The sequence below is a fragment of the Peromyscus maniculatus genome, chromosome 8 (genome assembly GCF_049852395.1).
Source record: "Peromyscus maniculatus bairdii isolate BWxNUB_F1_BW_parent chromosome 8, HU_Pman_BW_mat_3.1, whole genome shotgun sequence".
Classification (NCBI taxonomy): Eukaryota; Metazoa; Chordata; class Mammalia; order Rodentia; family Cricetidae; genus Peromyscus; species Peromyscus maniculatus.
The window spans coordinates 32,157,799-32,179,811 of NC_134859.1; the positions used below are offsets into that span (position 1 = coordinate 32,157,799).

At 39.2% G+C, this 22,013-nt stretch overlaps 1 protein-coding gene and 1 non-coding gene across 3 annotated transcripts in view; one reads left to right on the forward strand and one right to left on the reverse strand.

Moving 5' to 3' along the window:
- The window catches only part of Sgcd (sarcoglycan delta), a 933,235-nt gene that overhangs the window by 771,237 nt on the left and 139,985 nt on the right, over positions 1-22,013 (reverse strand). The window lies entirely within an intron of this gene.
- Positions 3,384-3,487, forward strand: LOC121831867 (U6 spliceosomal RNA). Its single transcript, XR_006075469.1, has one exon. It is a non-coding gene; the product is annotated as a U6 spliceosomal RNA (small nuclear RNA).

Here is a 22,013-nt window from a genome sequence, read left to right on the forward strand (position 1 = left end):
CAAAGATGTCAAATTTTAGGTCAACTTTCTAATTTCTAATCTTTTTATGTGGATAAGTATTTTGCCTGCATATATATATGTGCTATGTGTGTTTGTGCCTAGTAACCACAGAGTCTAGAAGAGAGCACCAGATGCCCTGGAACTAGAGTTATGGACAGTTGAAAGCTGTCATTTATGTATTGGAAACCAAATCTGGGTACTTTAGAACAGCTGCAAATGTCCTCAACCACTGAGCCATCTCTCCATCCTTTGATGTTGGATACTTTGGTTCAGGGGATATTTAGCATCCTTTCTCTATGCTTTTGTAGTACTCAATCATCTTCAGGGAATTCCTTCCCTGAATGACAGGCAGAGACAATGAGGCTGCTGTGCCCCCTTCTTGAGGCAGCATATGATGTAAGCATGACAATTGGCTTTTCATTTTTCCATCCCAACACTCAGCTGAATACTCTTGAATTGAACAATGTTGAGATGGGAAACACAGATCAGAGCTCACACCTATCAACTGTGGAGTAATTCTAGTAAGACCTCAGGTCCTGCCATCCTTCTGCTACTTTATAGTACCCCTGTGGCCTTTGTATTACCTAACCCTTCTTTGCTACCCTTCTTTGATATTTGGTGGGCTGTTTTATATTTTCCTGGGAAATTTCTTGCCATTTAAGTTTGGTTATAATGGGTTTCCTGTATCCAAGAAAATTATACCAATAAATTTTTTTACATAAGTGTCTTCCTTCACAAGGATTCTGTTTTGTTCATGATGCCTGTCCTCTGGCAACCTCAGTTTGCACATGGCTCATCGTGGCTTTCAAAGTCATGCCCACTATATAGTTATGATTACTGCATGTAAGTAGCATGGGTCTTCATCACCTAATTGCCAGAAGTCTGATGATATAGCCATAGAATCTACATTTTAATAAAAATTTAGCTTAATTCTGACACAGATTAGTCCCTAAGATATGAAGCCCATGATCCCTCAGCATTTGTTCCTACACTGCTGATTGCATTCTTGTCTCAGTATTTCTTCCAATTTAATATATATATATATATATATATGTATATATATACATATATATATATATATTCATTTATCTATTTGTTATATGGCATATATAGACTCAGCTCTGTCCTTCCACACTATGGGTCCCAAGATTTGAACTCAGGTCATCAGCTGTAGTGGCAAGTTCTTTAATCTACTGAGCTGCCTGGCTGTTCCTTGTCTCAATCTTTCTTAATTTATGTTTCTGAGAGATAAAAGCAGTTTCAGCATTCTTTACAGGCCCAGCCCAACCATTTTTTTGTCAGTTGAAAAGTCGAGGTCCAGTTGGCTAAGAGACAGAACAGGGACACACAGTTCACATTGAACTGCCCCTGAAGCGGGTCTGTGGTACAACTTTACTCAGCAGGCTGATGGGATGCACTGCACATGGGGCCCCAAGATCCAGAAGAGAGCCGGCTCCTAACCACGCGCCTGTTAATCCTTCCTCCACCCATCCTCCATTCAGAAAGCCTCTCTGACTTACTGTGTTCTTTGAAAATAAGATCCAAGATATAATGAAATGTGTTTAAATTAATGAGTCTGCTATCTAGGAGGTACAGACCGCTAATGAATAACTGGTAGGCAGATTACTTAAACATCCGTATTCTCTTGTTAATCACTTTAATTACCACCTCCTGAATCTTCTATGCAGCAGAAACTTAAAAGAACTTTTGCTTCTCTGGAGAATGACAAAGCTTTCAGATGCGTCTATAAACTTCTTTACAGAATCATTGGCTCTTGGGGCAACAGAATAGGCCCTCAAGAAATCCATATAACCAAAGGTATCTAAATCTACAAAGAATATAAATGAGAAAGGAAACATTTTCATTTAGGAACACATTTGAGAAACTACCACAGGAGGTTACATAAGTGTGTGAATTCCTTTCTTATTTCTGAACAAATTTAATATTTGCATTGGCTCTATTAGTTACTTTTTGTTGCTGTGATGAGATGTGACCAAAAGCAACTTATGGAAGAAAGACTTGGTTTTGGTTTATACTTCTAGAGGGTTAGAGTTCATCAGAACGGGGTGGCATGGAAGCAGGCAGCCAGAGCTAAAGACAATGATCACACTTCTTTGGCACAGCAGGAAACAGAGAGTGAAGTGGAAATGGGGTAAGGCTGTAAATCTCAAAGCCCATTCCCAGTAGCATATGTCCTTTAATAAGGTTCCATGTCCTAAAGGATCCGCAATCTTCCTAAACAGCAGCACCACCCAGGGACAAAGTATTCAAATTCACAAGCCTATGGGAGATATTTCTCATTAAAACCACCACAGAGGCTGAATATACAGGTCATACCTAGGATCACAAAATAATGAGGAAATGTTCTTTGCCCTCTAATAATTTACATTCTGTGGTAGATAAAGGTAGTATAGAGTAACTAATAATAAATAAACCATTTAACAAGATTCATGGCAATGAATACAGTGCTATGAAAGTAAAGAGGAAAACAGGCACTGTGATTGTGAAGTTGGGAATCATCAAGGATATTTGATTGGGTCTGAAAGAACCAGCAACTTAACAAGTTCAATAGTTGGCAAAGTCATTCCCCCCAATCCACGCCCCATTTCCACCTCCTCCAAGGCAAAGTTTCCCCTAGGGAGTCAGCCCAGCCTGGTAGATTCAGTTGAGGCAAGTCCAGTCCCCTTCTTCCTACACCAAGGCTGAGCAAAGTGTCTCAGCATAGGCCCTAGGTTCCAAAAAGCCAGCTCATGCACCGAGGACAGGTCCTGGTCACACTGCCTGGGGAACTCCTAAACAATTCAAGCTCATTAACTGTCTGAATTATCCAGAGGGCCTGGTCCAGTTCCATGAGGGCTCCTCAGCTATTGGTTCACAGTTCATGTGTTTCTGCTAGTTTGGCTATTTGTCCCTGTGTTTTTTTAGTCATGGTCTCAATATCTCTTGCTCATATAATCCCTCCTCTCTCATGCCGATTGGACTCCTGGAGCTCCACCTGGGGTTTGGCTGTGGATCTCTGCATCTGCTTCCATCATTCACTGGATGAGAGTTCTATCATGACAGTTAGGATGTTCAGCCATCTGATCACCAGAGTAGGTCAGCTCAGGCACTCTCTCGACCATTACCAGTAATCTACAGTGGAGGTATCTTTGTGGATGTCTGGGGACCTCTCTAGCACTCTGTTTCTTCCTATTCCCATGGTGTCTTTATTTATCATGGTATCTCTTTCCCTGTTCTTCCACTCTGTTCCTGATGGAGCTGGGACCTCTCTCTTTCCTACGCTCTCTTCCCCCCCGCAAACCTTGTCCTCCATTACCGCCCCCCCCCACATATTTAGTTTGCTCATGTAGATCATCCATTTCTCTGTTGCTGGGTGATCCTGCGTGCTTACTTTGGCAGCACATATACTAAAATTGGAATGATACAGAGAAGATTAGCATGGCCCCTGTGCATGTTGATTGTTTTACAAAAATAACTCAGAGGAGTTGGAGAATGGGTTGTGGAAGAGAAAACTAAGGACTGGGAGCTCATATAGGGTGGGATGGGAGAACTGAGTTAAAGAGATTCTTCAGAGGCAAGCAGCCTGATTTTGGATATAGAATCTTATAACAGTTCGGTGAGTTTAGGCACCCAACAAACCTGAATTTAAATTGTGGCTCTGCCCTTCCCTCTCACATGCCAGAATGACTTTATCTCTGTGAATTTCACATTTCTCATCGTTAAAATGGATATTCAAATTAAGGGAATCAAATAAGTGTAAAGTGTTTAGTGTCTATTAAAACTTAGCATATAGTCAATGATTAGTCTCACCTGGCATTATTGCCATCCTCCTCCTTAGGGGTGCTATAATGGATAATTGCTGGAGAGAGGGGAGTCAGAAATACCTCCGTAGCTTGACAGTCTGGTAATTGATATTGCCATTCACAGAAACTGGCAATAACTGTAATAGCAAGCACTTATTGAGGTCTTCCCATATGCCAAGAAATGTTCTTCAAGGTTCACACATAGCCTCCTTATAGGAATTCCAGATATTATCACCAGTTTACATTAGGTAAAGACAGAAGCTCTGAAGAGTCACATAGCTCCTGTTCCACAGCTAAGAAGCATAGAAACACAGATGATTTGATCCAGGAGACTGTCTCACATGGGTAAGTAAAGAGAAAGTTTTGGAGTTGTATAAAGGGGCCTATGTGAGGGACAGAAGAGTCATTAGCTAGCTTGAGTCCAACATAAGGAAAACACTCACATATAGTAGTGTGGCAGTAGAGCTGGTAGCATGAGTTTGTTCATAAATTATTTTCCTGTTCAAAATAGGAACCAAGGAACAGAATCCAAGAAAGTAAAGCTCTAAGACCTTCTGAAAAAAAATTCAGAAGCCTCTCAAAATGATTGAGCAAGGCGGGGAGAAAACAATGACCAGAATGATATTAGTTTGGCTTCCTTGATTCTTTTCAGGAAGCAATCTAGGTATGAAGGGGGAGGCATGTGTGTTATTCCCTTCTGACATTTACATCCTCAGTGTCAGCAGTGACATTCATGGTCAAAGCCCTGCTGTAACTTCTTTGTGTAGCATTGTCTCTATGAAATAAAAAAGACTTTTCCTGTTGGGGAAGTCACTGGGGATATTCCAATTGACAGAGAAAGGAGGGGTATAGAATCTTCCCTGCTAAGGGCTTCACCAAGGACTTCTGGAAAGTCTTCAGCTGGCATTTCCAATGTGGTTGTGAACAAGTTCACTCAGCAGCCTCTTCTGTAGGGAGCATCTGGTGTCAAGGAATTTTGCTCCTGATGAACTGAGCACCCCTGGGTCTTACCTGACAGCACTCACTGAAGGCTTAGAGAAGCTGGATTCTCAACTACAAGTCACAGAAGTTGACCTTAAGAATTTCTCTCTACCTTTAAAACTTGGCTGTCTAGTCTTTTAATGTTGAAGCATTTCCATCAACCCTTAGGAACTTCCTTTTGAAACTGCCTCTTGTACATGGAACATCTACGTACACAGCAAGCATCTGCATGACCCACCACTCACCCTTTCTAAGACTGCACACCTACCTATACCCACAGCTATACCTCCACCCACCACACATACCTTATGTAGCTGAGGTTGTACAGTATGAAACCATCTCTTTGGTTCTACCTGAACTAGGTTGAACACCTACTCCAGATCCACCAGTTAGACATTTTCATGCAAGTTCTTGGAATTTCTGAAGGATTTTTCTCTGGTCACCCTAAAGCTAGGAGAAATCACTATGGAGAGTTTCTTTTTGGAATAGAAAGATAGAAGTCCTCATCCCAGTCTCTTCTAAAAAATGATGTGTACTTCCTACTTTTAAATTCTGTGAAAAATACCTCTGTATTTTTCAAATAAATGACTTCTGTTTGGGTGAAATTGGTTAGTATCCGCACCTGTTACTTGTAATCTAAATAGCCTCCACTATGCAGCAAAGGATTTTATAAAAATGCAAATATTGCTGGAAATTTCACCCTCCAGAAAGTCATGATAAGGCATAGGTATGCACTTCTGACTGTAATAAATATTCAGGCAAAACTAATAACAATGGCGATAAACAGAGCAGTCACACTTTTTACTTCCCAAATGTGTCTGCTGGTTTATGGTGTTTAGTGAGGGAAGTGGTGTGGCATTAAGGACCCTGCATGTCAACAGTGAGGCTGACACACTAGGAGAGCTTTCTCTCCCCTGCAGCCTGGGGCCTCTATGGAGTAATGCTTGAAATAAGTGTTTTGATAAGTTCTGGAGATGTTTCAATAGATATTTTTAATGGGATCATTAATGATTTTGAAAGACAACTCATTTGACCTTTTTAATTTTGAAAGTAAGGTAGAAATCTCAACTTGTCTGAACCAGCTTACAAGGAAAACAATATATATCCAATCTTTCCTGATTGTTAAAGTCAAAGACCAGGGCTTTAATGTGGAAGAGTATTGACCATAACGAATTCAAAGCATAATGCTATAGAGACAAGTAAATAAAGTGATTGACTTGTAAGCATGAGGACCTGAGTTTGCTCTCCAGAACCCATTTGAAAATGCCAGTCATAGTGGACCATTTGTTATCAAGGAGCTGGAGACAGGGAGACAGGTGCAACCCTGGGGCTTGCTGGCAAACCATTATACCTAAGCAGTGAGTTTCAGACCAAGAAGAGAAACTGCTAAAAGGAAGTGGATGGTGTTCCTGAGGATGGCACCTGAGCTATCGTCTGGCACACACACACACACACACACACACACGCACACGCACACGCACACGCACACGCACACACATACCCAGAAACACATGCAAATAAATACACTTGCTTGCACAAACACACATCCAAAATAAATTCAATATATAAAAACAAGAAAACCATGTATCATAAAGACTTTAAGGTTGTCTGTGTCCTGTTATCACATTTACCTTTCACCTTGGTCAATATGAGACATGATATTGTACTCTGGGAACCAATAATCTATTCTGTTTTCAACTAATATCTACCCATTTACCCCTTCTTTCTTCTCTAAATTCTTACAGCATCTTATCTGAAGTTCTGTTTGTTTGTTGGCGCTAGAACTTGAACTGAGGGCCTAACATGCACCAGGCAAACACTGCCATTGAGCTCTATTTCCAGATATTTTAATATAATACCTTATTCTTTGAGACATGTATATAATATATTTCAATCCTATATACCTCACATTCTCTTTCAATTCCTCCTTTTTTCTCTCACATCTCCCTCCCAACTTCATGTCCCATCTATACCTAAATATATAATTCACTGAGTCTAATTAGTACTGCCCATATATACATGAGTGTGGAGCTATGAACAAGAGCATGGTCATCCTTCCAGGGACCACACCTCTAAAAGAAACTTGACTTTCCATCCCCAACAGCCATAGACTGTGGTGATATATTAAGTACCTCAATAAAGCTTGCCTGGGGGTCAGAGGACAAAACCAGCCACTATATTAAACATAGAGGTCAGGCAGTGGTAGCACACACCTTTAATCCTAGCATTTTGGAGTCAGAGATCCACCTGGATCTCTGTGAGTTCAAGGCCACACTGGGAACAGAGCCAGACATGGCACATGCCTTTAATCCCAGCACTAGGAAAAAAGGAAGATGTCAGGGCACAGAAAGGTATATAAGGCATGAGTAAACAGGAATTCTCTCTCTTGAGGCTGAGGATTTTGTAGAGGTAAGAACTTGGCTGGATTATTCTGTTTCTCTGATCTTTCAGCTTTCACCCCAAAATCTGGCTCTGTTTTTTTTTTATTATTAATAAGACCTTTTAAGATTCATGCTACAGTAGACTCCCAGAACAACTCAGCTAGGAGTGGAGACTCACAATCCCCTCTCTCACTCATACTAAATGTTGGCTGGGTTGATATTGTAGAGGCAACCACAGCTGCTGTAAGTTCATGACTGTAAAGGTCTCTTTTTTCTCCCTTTTTTTTTAATAAGAGATTTTTGTTAATTCATTTTACGTATCAACCACAGATTCCCCTGTCCTCTGTCTTCCCACTCCCCAGTCTTTCCCCCCAAATCATCCTCCATTCACATCTCCTCCAAGGCAAGGTCTCCCAAGGGGAGTCAGCAGAGCCTGGTACATTCAGTTGAGGCAGGTCCAATCCCCTCCTCCCTGCACCAAGGCCATGCAAAGTGTCTCCATGATTTTAAAGGTCTTTTCATGTCCAAAAGACACTGTTTGACCCACATCCTCCCTAACTTCTACATTGTTGGGACATTCATGACCATATGAAATTCTGAACTTGAATTTTGACTTACCTTTTGAGTTTACATTCTCACCATTTAGTAGAATGTCTAGAATTAAAAATAGTATTAACTCCTGGATGATTAAAAATTGAGTATAGTTCATGTACCCTAAGAAACCAGATAATTTAAGCAAAAAACCAAGTGTCTTTAGAGTCTGTAGGCATCAATTCATATCTACTCAGCAAGTGCATTTTCTTTCATTAATAAAATGTGTTCGAGAGCTACAGGGAGGGCAAAGGTGGAAGGCAAGCATCGTGACTTTGATGTGAGCTGTAGAAGAAACAGTTACATAAAATGTGCCAAGGCTGTTATCATCATTGCCATCATCTTCCTCAGCGGCAACTCCACTGTCCATGTGTTATAGATTAGTGCAGCTCATCCCCTCACATCACTTCATTTTATCACTCCAAGCTTAGATGCTACTGTTGCCCCAACTTCACAAATGAAGGACCAAGGTGCACAAAGTGTTAAGTACTGTGTTCACAGTTAAACAACAGGTCAGAGTTTACAACTCAAGTCAACCCATGTCTAGCGTTCACACTGACTCAGATACCATAAAGTGTTATGCTAAACTCTGAAGACATCTGGGCCAGAGAAAGGGAAGAAGAACCTAGAAATATGAAGAAAACTGCATGACTTTCAACTGCTTGCACCTGAATATCCTTACTCAGATGTGAGTGGACTGTATAGGGCAAAATCACAGCAGTGTTAAGGTATTTTTCATAAGAAAAGCCCTTTAGAGGTACTATAACCCCACTCCAGTACTAGCCAAAAGCTTGACTAGGAGCCAAATTTACTGCTGGAGGGCGAATTGGAAGGCTCCCAGGTATCATGGCAGAGAACAGGGCAGGCTTTGCTGGGATTTATTGTTCCTGAGGAGAGCAGGGGCTTCAGCTTGACTAATCAGGCCATCTATCAGCAGAGTGGTGGCTGTTGACTCTTCCACATATACAGAGACTAACAAGTGGCTGGGAAGTAAACGGAAGGAGTCTCAGAAGCCCCTCTTGAATCACCTCGGCAAGGGAGTCATCATGTTTAGACGTCACCTGGGCTGCAGCCAGGTGTTTAGTGCCCACAGCATCTTATATCACAGATAGACAAGGAAGAATGAGGGCAATAACACCATCCAAAACCCATCACTAGAATGAACTCCCTTTATGGGCACATTTAGACTGCAATGTGGATTAGAGAGAGCACTGAGGTGGAAATCAAGAAATATGAATTACATGTCCAGGTCTGCCATCTTCTAGGTAGGCAGGTAAATCCTGCAGAGATACCTGAGGCTCCATTTCCCTTTTTGTCAAATGAGTGGCTTGCTGATAAGCCCTTTTCACCTTAACTATCGCATTTTTTCTTTCTTATTCTCTCTCTCTCTCTCTTTCTGTGTGTGTGTGTGTGTGTGTGTGTGTGTGTGTGTGTGTGTGTGTGTGTGTATGTGTGTGTATGTAGGCACATGCATGCCACTGGCCACATGCATGGATCAAAGGCTGACTTTTTGAAGCCAAGGAATCCAGGGATCAAATTCATGTCATCCTCAGAGACTGTGGTAACAGGTACAGGGTCTGCACAGGACTGGACATGATGGGATCCCAGTGTTGAGAGTGGAAGTCGACACAAGCCTTCATTCTTAACCCAGAATCTGTCCCCTACTGATAACCAACTGCAAAGGAAAAGTTATTTTTTTCCACTGTGTAATCAAACAACTCTAAATGTCAAGCCCCATATGCAGCAGTAGATGGCAAACACAAAACCCAATGGTCATTTTGGAACATTGTTTTGTTTGTTTTTGTCTTACAATACTTTGGGTATTTTTTTTTCCTTACCCTACAGGTCTTTTGCTTAATATATTAAAGCTTCCGATTTTGTGGTTTTATAGGATTTCTGTGTTTACCAATGTGTGTGTCTCTGTGTTTCTTGTGCTTTTTCTTTGGCTCTTTGGTTTTCTGTTTGTTTTGTCCTATTCAGTTTTTTTTCTTATTCTCTTATTTTTGTTTTAGATGCCTCTTTGTTTTCTAATGAGAGAGAGCAAGAAAGGATGTGGGTGAGGGAGTGAGGGGGATCAGGGAGGCGCTGAGGAGGGAGAACCATAATCGGAATATATTGTATGAAAAATATTTTCAATAAAAAATGATAATTAATAAAACAGATAAAAAATTCAGGTCATCAAGCTTGTACAACAAGTGCCATTATGGGTTGAGCCATTTGCTGTCAATCATCTTAACTTTAAAAATCAGGATGGGATACAGCAGCAATGAAGATGGTATCTGTAGGAGAATACAGAATCCTTTGAAACCTCCAGTGCTGGGAATGGGTTACATCTAATAGAATTGTTGGCCAAAGAGGCACCATGGAAATCCTCAAATAATGCAAGCTATTGCCAAGGCAATTGGTTGCTCTCCACAAACTAATGCTAAGTCCCTATTGCTGAAGGCAATAGCTACATAACTCAATAAACACAGAGAATTCAAACTGGACCCTTCACCTCGAGCCTCCACCCATACTGACTAGTGCTTGCAGTACTGGAAGGTACTCTCAACACTACCAGAGGAGAAAGGTAAACATCGACTCAACTACAAACGCTTTGATCTAGAAACATGACCTGCCTGCAAGATACGCTGAAGCAATTGTGGCACAAAAGTTGTGGGAATGACCAGCTACTATCTGACTGGATTTAAGGCCCATTCCTTGAGATGGAACTCATGCCTGACACTTCTCCAGGTGGCCAAGAACCTGAGACTAAATAGGTCGTGGACCTAGGGAAAAAACCAAATACTACTGAAGAATTATAGCAAGAAAATGACCCCCAATGACATTCTAACTCATAGATGGGTACCTTGCTTAGCCATCATCAGAGACAGAAGAGGACTGACACACATACAAACTCACAGAGACTGTGGCACCATGCACTGTGTCTACACAGGTCTAAACCAGATTGGGTCCACAGGCTCCCATGTCTCTCCTGAAGCAATCTCTAATTGATAGCTACTTACCAATGGAAATGTAGTTGCCTCCAAGGGAGTCTCAATGGGGAAACAAACCACTCTTAAGGGTTGGGTGCATGCCCAGCAGTTGATGGACAAAAAAAACCCAAATACAGTAGTATTTTTGGAGTGTTTGTTTTGTTTTTGTTTTTGTTTTGTGGGGGGTGTTGTTCGTTTGTCTCATAATGCTTGATCTGGGCAATGTAATTTTTTTTTTTACTTTACAGATCTTTTGCTCATATATTTATGTTTCTTTTTATTTCTGCAAATATGTGTGCTTCAGCATCTGTATCTGTTTCTTGTCCTGTTATTTAGCTTGTTTTTCTGTTTGTTTCCTATTTTGGTATGTTTGTTTTTATTTTATTATTTTCATTTTAAATGTCTGTTTGTATTCTACTGAGAGAAAGAAACGGTGTGAATTTGGGTGGTTGGGGAAGTGGGGGGGATGAGGGTTGGGGGAGGGGAAATTAATCAATATATCGAATGAGAAAAACCTCTATTTTTCAATAAAAAGAAAGAAAGCTAAAAGCAAAAATTATCATTAATTTTGGTAGAAGCATGCTTCATGTAGAAACTAAGATAGATTGAAAGTCAACACCTATGGCTTTCTGTGGCACCTAAGGGTTAGATGGATTAAAAGTCAACACCTATGGAACAAATGGGTAGTTTATCACTTAGACAATCTCTTCTCCCTCTCTGAGCCTCACTTTCCCCATTTCTCAGATAAAAATGTTTGATCACACAGATCCCAAAGCCACTTATAGATGAAGAAGTCCTTGAATCCACATTTCTCAACTCCTCACAAAAACCATCTGTAGGAAATGGCATGAATGATGATTTTCCCTTAAGAGAGGTATGTTTTGATCATTCAGGAGTCAAACACAAGTAAAATTCTGAAATAAAACCAGAAGGATTGGCCTGGTTCTGACAACACTAACAAACCCATGTCCTTATCCACAGGGGAAATGTCTGGCCTGGAGTTTTACAGGCAGCAACAGAAATAACACTTCCAGAACTTTGCTGGTGAGAATACAAATGCAAATACAGGTTTGCTGGCTGGAGGACAGCTATGAAAAATCACTAAGGCCAGAGTAGGGCTACTCAAAGCACCTGGCCTGAATTTCCGGTGTGATGACAAAGTAAATGAGACCATCGCTTTAATTCACTATGTCTTTTCATAAGACAATGCCTTTGTTCAGAGCAGTCCTAGGTTTTTGTGAGAGGTTTGAGCAGTACTCTGTGACACCAAGGGACATGCGTGCTGCAGTATGAATATGATTGTTTTAAAACAGATTACTAAATGGGAAAAGTCAAAATTCTACCATCTCCACATGGACAGGAAAAGATCCCCTTAATAGTTGAGTGAAAATGCCAGGTGCCACTACACCAATTCTAAGTTTAAAGAGTATTCTTTTCAATGTATTTTTAGTCAATGGGATCAGAAATGACTAAGGTGTCCCTAGTGTTTATGGAGAGTTGCCATGAACTGTGCAGTACACTAAGCATGTCCTGGGCATATTGACATTACACTCACATGGCTGTATAGAGAGAGGGTAGATAGAGGCTTACTGCCATTATAAAGATAAGAAAAGAGCTGAAAGGAATAGCGCATATACACAGTGGCAGCATGGTTGGTATTGGAACTGTGGTATACTCAAACTTGGGGCTGTTTGCTCCTATACAGCCACAGTTCTGCTTGTTAACCACTATATAGACAGGGAAGAGCTCTTGGAAGATGCCCAGTCAAACCTTTTTAGCTAAATAGGATAGTGATAAAATCTGTCTTGCTGTAAAGGACACCATAAAATGTAAGCATTCATGCTCAAACTATGTAATTCTAAGAGAATAGAGGCAAGCCAATTCAAATTCCCCTTCTCCAACTTTTGTTTTCTCTTAAAACAATATCTGAACACTGTAAATCATCCTGGCCCAGAGCTTTCTATTCCATAGAGGTTATTCTCACACAACCCTACCTTCAACTCTCTCTGTGTCTCCATCTCTGTCTCTATCTCTGTCTCTGTCTCTGTCTCTCTGTCTCTCTCTCTCACACACACACACACACACACACACACACACACACACACACACACAAAGATTCAGCCCCCTAAGTTCTGGGATTGCAGGCATGTGTCACACAACCTGGCCAATCTCTATTTCTGTGCCTAGAATTTCTAATTTATCACTTCCTGAAATAGAAGCCTCATTTCAGAAAGACGTGTTGCCATGAACATTTTTAAATACCTACAAATTTCTACTAATAATCTTCATTGTTTGAAAACAGCATGTATGTTGTGTAACAGTCAGAAAGCTAAAAGGCAATACTTTCCTCCCTGTATATTACTTTTAAAAAATATCTCCAGAAGCTGGAGAGATGATTGACAGTTGAGATCATGTACTGTTCTTCCAGAAGACCTGGGTTCAGTTCCTAGCACCCACATCATAAAGCTCATAACTGCTTTTAACTCCAGTTCCAGGGGATCAAAACACCCTGAAGCCTCCATGGACACCTGTGTACACATGGCATGCACAGGCACAAACATAATACACTTAAGTTAAAAAATAAATCAATCTTTAAAAATATCTTCTTCAAATTGGCCTGCCCTCAGTAAGGGATGATGTAGGAAGCCTGCAAGATGATGTTCTGCAAGAAGGAACATTTCCTCCCAAGGGAACACTGTGAAAATCAGGTTTTCAGTCAGTAGTCTTTGTTAGTAGACAGGGAGGGTACATACATTAAAGACAAATGTGAGGAATATTTCCAGTTAGATCAGCTGCACTCTGACAGTACACAGAGCAAACCCAGCCCACACTTTTAAGATGGGAAGCATGAAGATCTAGGCTGTGGAATAAAGGGTATGCTTTGCAGACATGGCCATATTTTTTGTTGTTTCATTTATTTAATCAAATATCTGCCACATCAATGGGTTTTAGCATTGAAGTTAACCTACATTGGTACAATTGATGCTTAGAAATTAAAGTACTTAGCATTGGTCCTATACTAGGTAATGTTAATAGCTTGGGAGAAAGAAACCTGTACTTCACTGAACCTGTCTAATTAATGGTCACAAATACCTTTTTGAATGTGTGTAAATGTGATGCCTGGTATTAGCCAGTCCCTTCCCAGGACTGAGTGGATTTGGCTCCATGGTGAAAATATAAATATTAAAAATCTTAGGTTTAGTAACTTCATTCTTCTTAGGGACTCCCAACTCAAACTAAAATCAATTAGGAAAGGTTAAACCAATTTGATTGGCTTAAAAAGCACAGTGAGGGTCTGTACTGAATTTGCCTCCTGCCATTCAATGTGTGACAAAGTCAGTTTTAGATAAACTCATGTGATTATTTTAATTCTGCTGAAGACACAAGCAGCAACTACACTGCTGTGGGATAATGCCCTTGTACACTGGTTTAATTAAATGCTGATTGGCCAGTAGCCAGGCAGGAAGTATAAGCGGGGCCAGCATAAGAGGAGAATGCTGGGAAGAGGAAGGCCGAATCAGGAATCGCCAGCCAGATATAGAGGAAGCAAGATGTGAAGGCAGAACTGGGAAAAGGTACCAAGCCATGTGGCTAAACATAGATAAGAATTATGGGTTAACTTAAGTGTAAGAGCTAGTCAGTAATAAGGCTGAGCTAATGTCCAAGCACTTATAATTAATATAAGCTTCTGAGTGATTATTTTATAAAGGCTGTGGTACTGTGAGTGAAAGATTTTTCCCAACAGCAGGGCAGGTAGGACATAGGAAAACTTCCAGTTACACTACACCTTTATAGGGGTAAGGAGCTCCTACTCCCAAGAAACAGCACTGGTATTGTCAAAGTAACAATCATGCCCTCCTTTCTTCCTGAATTAGAACATGACAGCTTGCTCAGTTGCCTCGCCTTTGAGTGGCCACATTCTTCCAAAAGACTGAGATACACCAGAGCGCCTTAACTGATCTAAGATCATCAAGGTTATTCTAGGTAAACTTGTCACCAAACCTTAGTAAGTTAGATATACATATGTACATCAGTCTGATTGAGCTCTTCTTCAAGTCTCCTCATTCTAAAGAAAAGAAATATAAGGGGTGCTTCAAGTATTACAATTATAATAATCATATATTATTTATAATAATGATAATATGATTGGATGCTTCTATTTTCTAATTGGTCACCACAGTCTTCAATAATGGTTTCAACTGCTGGAACTGGAAAGCCCACAGCAAAGGTAAGCCAGGAGGCTGAGGAGATACAAGGTAAGAGAGGTTGACATCACCAAACCTCTGACTTTTCCAAATTAGAAAGTAAAGTCCTTCTTGCCCTAGATTGGCAATATTTGTGAAAAGAGTATTATCTGACACCTAAAACTAAGAGTCAAATCCTATTGCTATATTTGATCTTCTCAGTGATCTAGATCAGCCCTAAGTAACTTGGCCAACTCTATCAGCACATGATGCATGGAAATTCAGTGCCAAACATAATTTTAAACCCAGGCTGGCTGCATTGGGCATGACACTATTTCTATGATATGAGAATGCTTCTCATTAAAGGCACAGAGGAATTTATTTTAATCCTGGAAGAAATTTCTACAAACTTCCTCTTAACAGCATTTGTATTTATATAAAACCTTTGGAATTGTCTAGGCTTTATTATTTTAAGTCTCATAAGACCTTGACAGAGATTTTAAAAATGAAAGTTAGCCAAAGCTTAGGAGGTTTCTTAGCAGTTCAGCACTACCCATACATTTCTTAAAGACACATATTTCTTAAAGGATGTATTCTAAAATTATGAAAGCATAATGGACATAAATTTTCATCAACCTATTGTGTTCCATACCATTGGTTTTTCTAATTAGCATAGCCATAGTATTTTCATACAATTAATATGAAGAAATATGTTCCTCATTGAAGTAGATGAAAGTCATCAAATTAAGGTAGAATAGCCATGCCCAAAATGGTTTAAAATAGCTTTGGTAATATCTCATTTGTCATTTGGCTTACAATCAAAGGATGAAATAGCATTTAGGTCAAAGAAACCAACATAGGCAAACATCACATGTCCACGGGAATATTTGCATGTATTCTGGTACAATCATCAGGGGGAAGGAGTGCCCAGAGGAGAACAGCATAATACAAATGATATGGGGGAGAAATGGAAATACCTGGGAAAGGGAGATAACTGGGAAGGGGAGAGGGAGGTCGTACAAAAAGACAGGGGTAAAATAGCACTAATAATGTTTGAAAAAGTTCTAAGAAGTAATATTTTTATTTACCTAAAGTCACATATGATACTTATAAGTGTATATGTATACATATATAGTTAAGCCACTTGGACTGGTGATGCTCCCTAGGTTAGTCACATGATTTGCAACTAAAGCTTCAGTACCAGGCATGATAAACCCTATCTTGAGTTGCTGGTCAAAATAGCCAGTGAGTCTCCCCAAACAATATAGTCTATTGCAGTAGCCCTTGGCTGCTTCCCAGAGATTGATGGTAAGTAAGACATCATACACTTTGGTCAGAGGACCTGAAAGCCTCCCCCATGAGGACTAACTTCCATAGTACCAGAAGGTGTTATGAAAGCTTCCAATGGAAAGAAACAACCAATAGTCCTATCCAGCTGTGATGCCTATGAACCACAACAAAGCAAGATATCCCTAAGAGTGCATCAGTGGCATTCATATATTGGTGATAACCAACAACTCTCTGATTGGACTTAAGGCCTGCTCAACAGGAGATAAATTATGCCTGGCATTATATATAAACCTAGCCAAATACCCAAGGTAAGTGAGGTCATGGGTCCTAAAGGAGAATCCACTACCACCACACCACTCTACTAAACCAGCATAATTCCTAACAGCATTCTAAACACTTATCCTTACACCCACAGGTAAGTGTAGCTCTCATGCCTCATCAAAGAAGTTTCTATTTATGACAGATGGACACAGAAAACAAGTGGTCAAAATGCAGAGAATAAAGGATCATGGGATACTCAGCTCTAATTGATATCTCTAAAATATCACCCCTGTGCTGAAGGCTCATAGAACATTGCAGATCAGGGTGCTTAAAGATGGGAAAATCCAGGTGACAAAGAAATCCTCCATGAGATTGTGTCTCCTGGAAATGACAGGTATGCTTCACCCATAATGCTTCAACATATGGCTACCTAAAAAAAAATACCTGAACAAGGACAACAACAGATGTATAAAATGGACAGGGGAAAGCCCACAAGGCCTCACCCCTAGACAAAGAATTATGGCAACTAAGAAATGTTGAGAGCAGAAAAATTAATCTTCCTCAGGAATGAGGAAGTCCCTAGTTGGTTATCCAGTAAAAAATGGTCAGCCATATATGTGGATGATCATTTGTATATGTATGTGTGTGTGTGTGTGTATGTATGTATGTATGTGTATATATATATATATACATATATATATATATGTGTGTATATATATATATACATATATATATATGTATATATATATATGTATATATATATATATAGCTGACCACTTGGTACTATATGTGTGTACATGTACACATGAGACATTATATACATATACATATACATATACATATACATATACATATACATATACATATACATATACATATACATATACATATACATATACGAGACATCATACCCAGTATGCTGACCACTTGGTACTATATGTGTGTACATGTACACATGAGACATTATATACATATACATATACATATACATATACATATACATATACATATACATATACATATACATATACGAGACATCATACCCAGTACAGATGGAGATGCAGGGCTCTCTCATCCATATTAGCTGCAGAGGAACTTTGTCCATGAAGTTAAATGGTGCAGTGGAATGAATATGATCAGATACAATGTATAGGTAGTCTTTGATTCAATGTTAAATATATACAACTCATACATAAGGATAATGCTAAATGGGCTCAATGGGCTGTATTTATGTATTTGTGCATATATGTGTATGTAACAATAACAATTTAATAATTAAAGAAAAAGACGCTATGGATTTGAGAGACGGCAAGGGGTGTATAAGAAAGGCTGGAGTGAGGAAATGGAAGGGGTAAAATAATGTAATTATATTTTAATCTCAAACAAGTATTTAAAAACTTTAAATGAAGCATATGGCTTTTCAAATTGCAATCCAACCCTCTCTTTCACACAAAGAGCCATACAGAGGCATGTGGAAAAGGAGGTAAGGTATAAATAAGCACAACAACACTTCCATTGCTGTTGTGCTTTCCAGTGTGCTTTGCATCTACTTGTTATTTTAAGAATGTGTGACAGTGTTCCTGAAATGGAAAGATATCCAGATGTTTGTATACTGATGTCATACCAACTTCAGATGGAGATGCAGGGCTCTCTCACCCATATTAGCTGCAGCAGAGTAAAGGTGATCAGATCCAATGTGTAGATGGTATTTGGTTTATTTTCAAATTCTATTTGCTCATCAGTCCTCACCATGGTATAGTTTCATATATTTCTTCATGACCACATTTCTAAAACTGGTGTCCTTTTAAAGTGTCATCAACATGTAAAAGGAATTTCATAAGGTAGAGCCTTCTTGCCTGGGAAGTTGCTGGCATGACTATAAAAGGGGGAAGAAATGAAATCATTAAAATTTTTTGAAAAGTTAAACTGTCTAGAAATTGTGAGTTATCATTTAAAATGATATCTTGCTTTCTAAGGATATATGAATGCCTTGAAAGTGTCACAGGCTAGAGGCAGGTAGACTGAGACCTTGACAAGCATCATCAGTTTCGTTAGAGCAAATGTACGAAGCTGCTAAGTTTAATGTAAGTTTCTTGAAGTAATACACATTGGAAATAACTTTCCTGTTCATCATCCTTGTTCATGGTTTGTTCTGAAAAGTGGTTGGGCTATAGTGGCTGGAGTGATGGCTCACCAGTTAAGAATGCAGACTGCCTTTTGAGAGGACCCAAGTTCAATTCCTAACACCCACATTTGGCAGCTCACAATTCCTGGAACTCCAGTTCTTCTGAACTCTGGGGGTATCTGTACTCAAGTGTACATGCCCCCACAAAGATAGATAGACATATATACAACATTTTAAATGGATGAAAAAAACATGAAAAAATTGAGCTATGATTATCTTACAATAAATTGCACAGTACAATCTGGTGATTTTTTTCCCTATGTTTACATCTGTAAACTTCTTTGTACAATGGAGACAATGAACACATTATACCCGGTAGTTTCTTTGTGTCCCTCTTGAATCTTTCCTAGCCCTCTTCATATCAACCATGTCTAAACCAGCAAACCAATGATATTAATGGTACCTTGCTACAGGACAGTTTGCATTTTATATAAATGCACACATCATGTTTGTTTTTTGAGACACAGTCATACATAAACCAAGCTAACCTTGAACTTGCTGCATAGCAGAAGATCACTTCCCTCTTGCCTCCATCCTCTGAGTGCTGGGCTATAGGAGGCACCTCCACACCTGCTTTACTCAGTGCTAGAGCTCAAACATACAGCCATGTGTATACAGGCAAACACTCCACTAGCTGAGCCAGAGCCTGGCCCCTGTACTCACTGTTTCATTTTTGCATCATCTTGAGGTTCATCCACATTCTTGCCTTTATAGATAGTTTATCACCAAGCAATTTCCCATTGGGTGGACAGATCGTGATTAGCTTATTCACTCATTTACTGCTAGTCATTTTTGTTGTTTCCTATTATTGCCTATTATAAATTAAAACTGCAGCAGATAATCATGGATCATTCTTTTCAATAGAATACACTTTCTTTATTCTTGCATAAATACCTAGGAGATCATCAGGCAGGTCATATGCAAAGTGATTTTACGCTTAGCTCTTCATTATGGTTCATTTGTTCTCCAAACCTAGGTAGAGCTTTGCACGTATACCCTCAGGGCATGGCATTTCTAATAACTTTACTGACTGAGGAGTGTGGAATTCGCAGGTTCTTTGTTTCGCTTTGACTTAGTGGGAATGTGTAGAAGCATTTTAGGCATCTCCATCTTGGCCCCACGATGATGCTGTGCATCTTTTTACCTGCTGTTTCCATTTGTGTATGCTTTGGGGTGAGATGTATGTCCAAATCTTTGCAATTGACTTATAAATGCCTCTGTAGCCCAAGTATAATTCTTTGGTTTATATTTGTTTTTCCTATATTTTTCTTCAGTGTATGCCATATCATTTTATTTTTGAACTATCAAGTTAGAAAGGCATTGTTTATGCTTTGATTCTTTGTGTCATGTTAAATATTCAGTGAACTCAAAATCAGTAAAACTTGCCCCCCTTTTTTTCTTCAAAAAGGTTTCACTCCATTGTTGTGATTTTTAACCCATATTTGTAGTCACACTATGTCAAATTATAAAATATGCCCCTTTTCCATCTTTCAATTACCTTTAATGGTTGTTCTCTACAAGTATGCAGAGAGGAGAGTTCACATTTTGTAAAATGGGGTGTGCTCTCATGCCTTTCTTTTGCTACATGTATCTTAGCATAAAAAGGAAAATTGTGTAACAGAGGCTAAAACACTTGTGATGATAAAAATTGAGGTTGAATTCCAAGAAGCTCCCGCATTGCCATGATCAATGGCATGTAAATATTCAAGGAATTCTATTCTATAGTAAACTGTTGGCTTGTAATGTGTTTTGAGTGTATAAAAAATAACCCTGGGTGAAAAAAAATGGAAGTTTTGAATATTAAAAATGATGACATATTAAATCTTCTGAGATGATATTTAAAACTGAAGACTAAATCATTTAAAAGTATAGATATGTTTGTTGTTTCCTGCCTTCCTTCCTGAAGTACTTTTTCCTCCTGGTGAGTCATAAAATTTTAACTGCAAAGTACTACAAGTCCTTATCTTTTTAAGAGGTTTGCTCTTGCTGAAGTGTAAATAATAGACATTTTTTGGCAATGACTTTTCAAAGAGAAAACCAGTGATGATGTAAAAATTAGCAATAATAGTATTTCAATGATATTCAACAAACATATCTCTGGTTTCTTATTAAATCTAAAATCAAATGATGTACAAAGCACCAATGGTGGCTGCAGGGAGAACAAAACATAAATAAAAGATGAACTGTCTTTAAATGCTAACTGCTAGCAGGTGTACCTCGGTTTAACCTTATGCAAAGTATACCAAGGCAATAAATGAGGAAATGATTGCTGTCTGAATCAGGATGGACAGAGCTTTTGTGACAAGGACAAGTAAAAAATCCAGATGAATAGAGTATGATTAAGTTTTAAATGACTAAGACAGCCTTGAACATAGAGCTGGGGATCCAAACTCCGGTCCCTGTGTTTACATAGCAAGCAGTTTACTCAGCCACCTCCTAATACAGGCCCTAGCCCTAACTGTTATTTTCCTTAAGTAATTCCACATTCTTTTTTTTTCCTGGAACTCACTCTGTAGACCAGTCTGGCCTCAAACTCACAGAGATCCACCTGTCTCTGCCTTCTAAGTGCTGGGATCAAAGGCGTGCACCACCACCACCCAGCTGGTCATTTCACATTCTTAGCAGTAAGTGTTTGTTTATATGTCAGTGGAACTCATGTTATTAGATAGATTTCTTTCTATTGCAAGTTTGCAAAATAACCACTACCAGGAAATGTCAATAATAATAATGATGATGATGATAATCACAAAATATGAAAATGCAGAACTCAGTGAAGGACCAAATGCCCATTGCTGTATAACTTGCTTAATTACCCAGCAGAAAGCCCTTAGCCCTCACTACGGAGGTGTGCAGATATGAAGATTACGGTCATGTCAAAGGGATAAAGATAATGAGGAAGATCCCCTTTATATCAGGATAATTATGTAGGATTTGGATCTAACAGTTCAAGATGTCTCTTTCCAATCTAAAATCTTAAGAGTGTGTGATTTCAATAATCTCAATCAGCTTTTATCATTACATAGTTCTTGCCATTCAACAGCTTCTTAACCAGCACAAGAATTTAGAATTTATGTATAACCAAAGATTACAAGGAAACTTCTGCATTTATGCTGGAAATTGACTTCTGGAGAATGGGATGTCTACAGCATTTAAGGGACAAAATCAAGATACATAGATATATACATATGTGTGTGTTTGCATGTGTACATATGTATTTCTCTTTATGTGTTTTTCACAGAAATCATATACACATGTATGTACCGGTGTGTGTGTGTGTATAAAAACATGTACCTGTCTATGTGTATACAAACATGCACTTGTGTGTATATATAAACATGCAACTGTGTATGTGTATACAAATG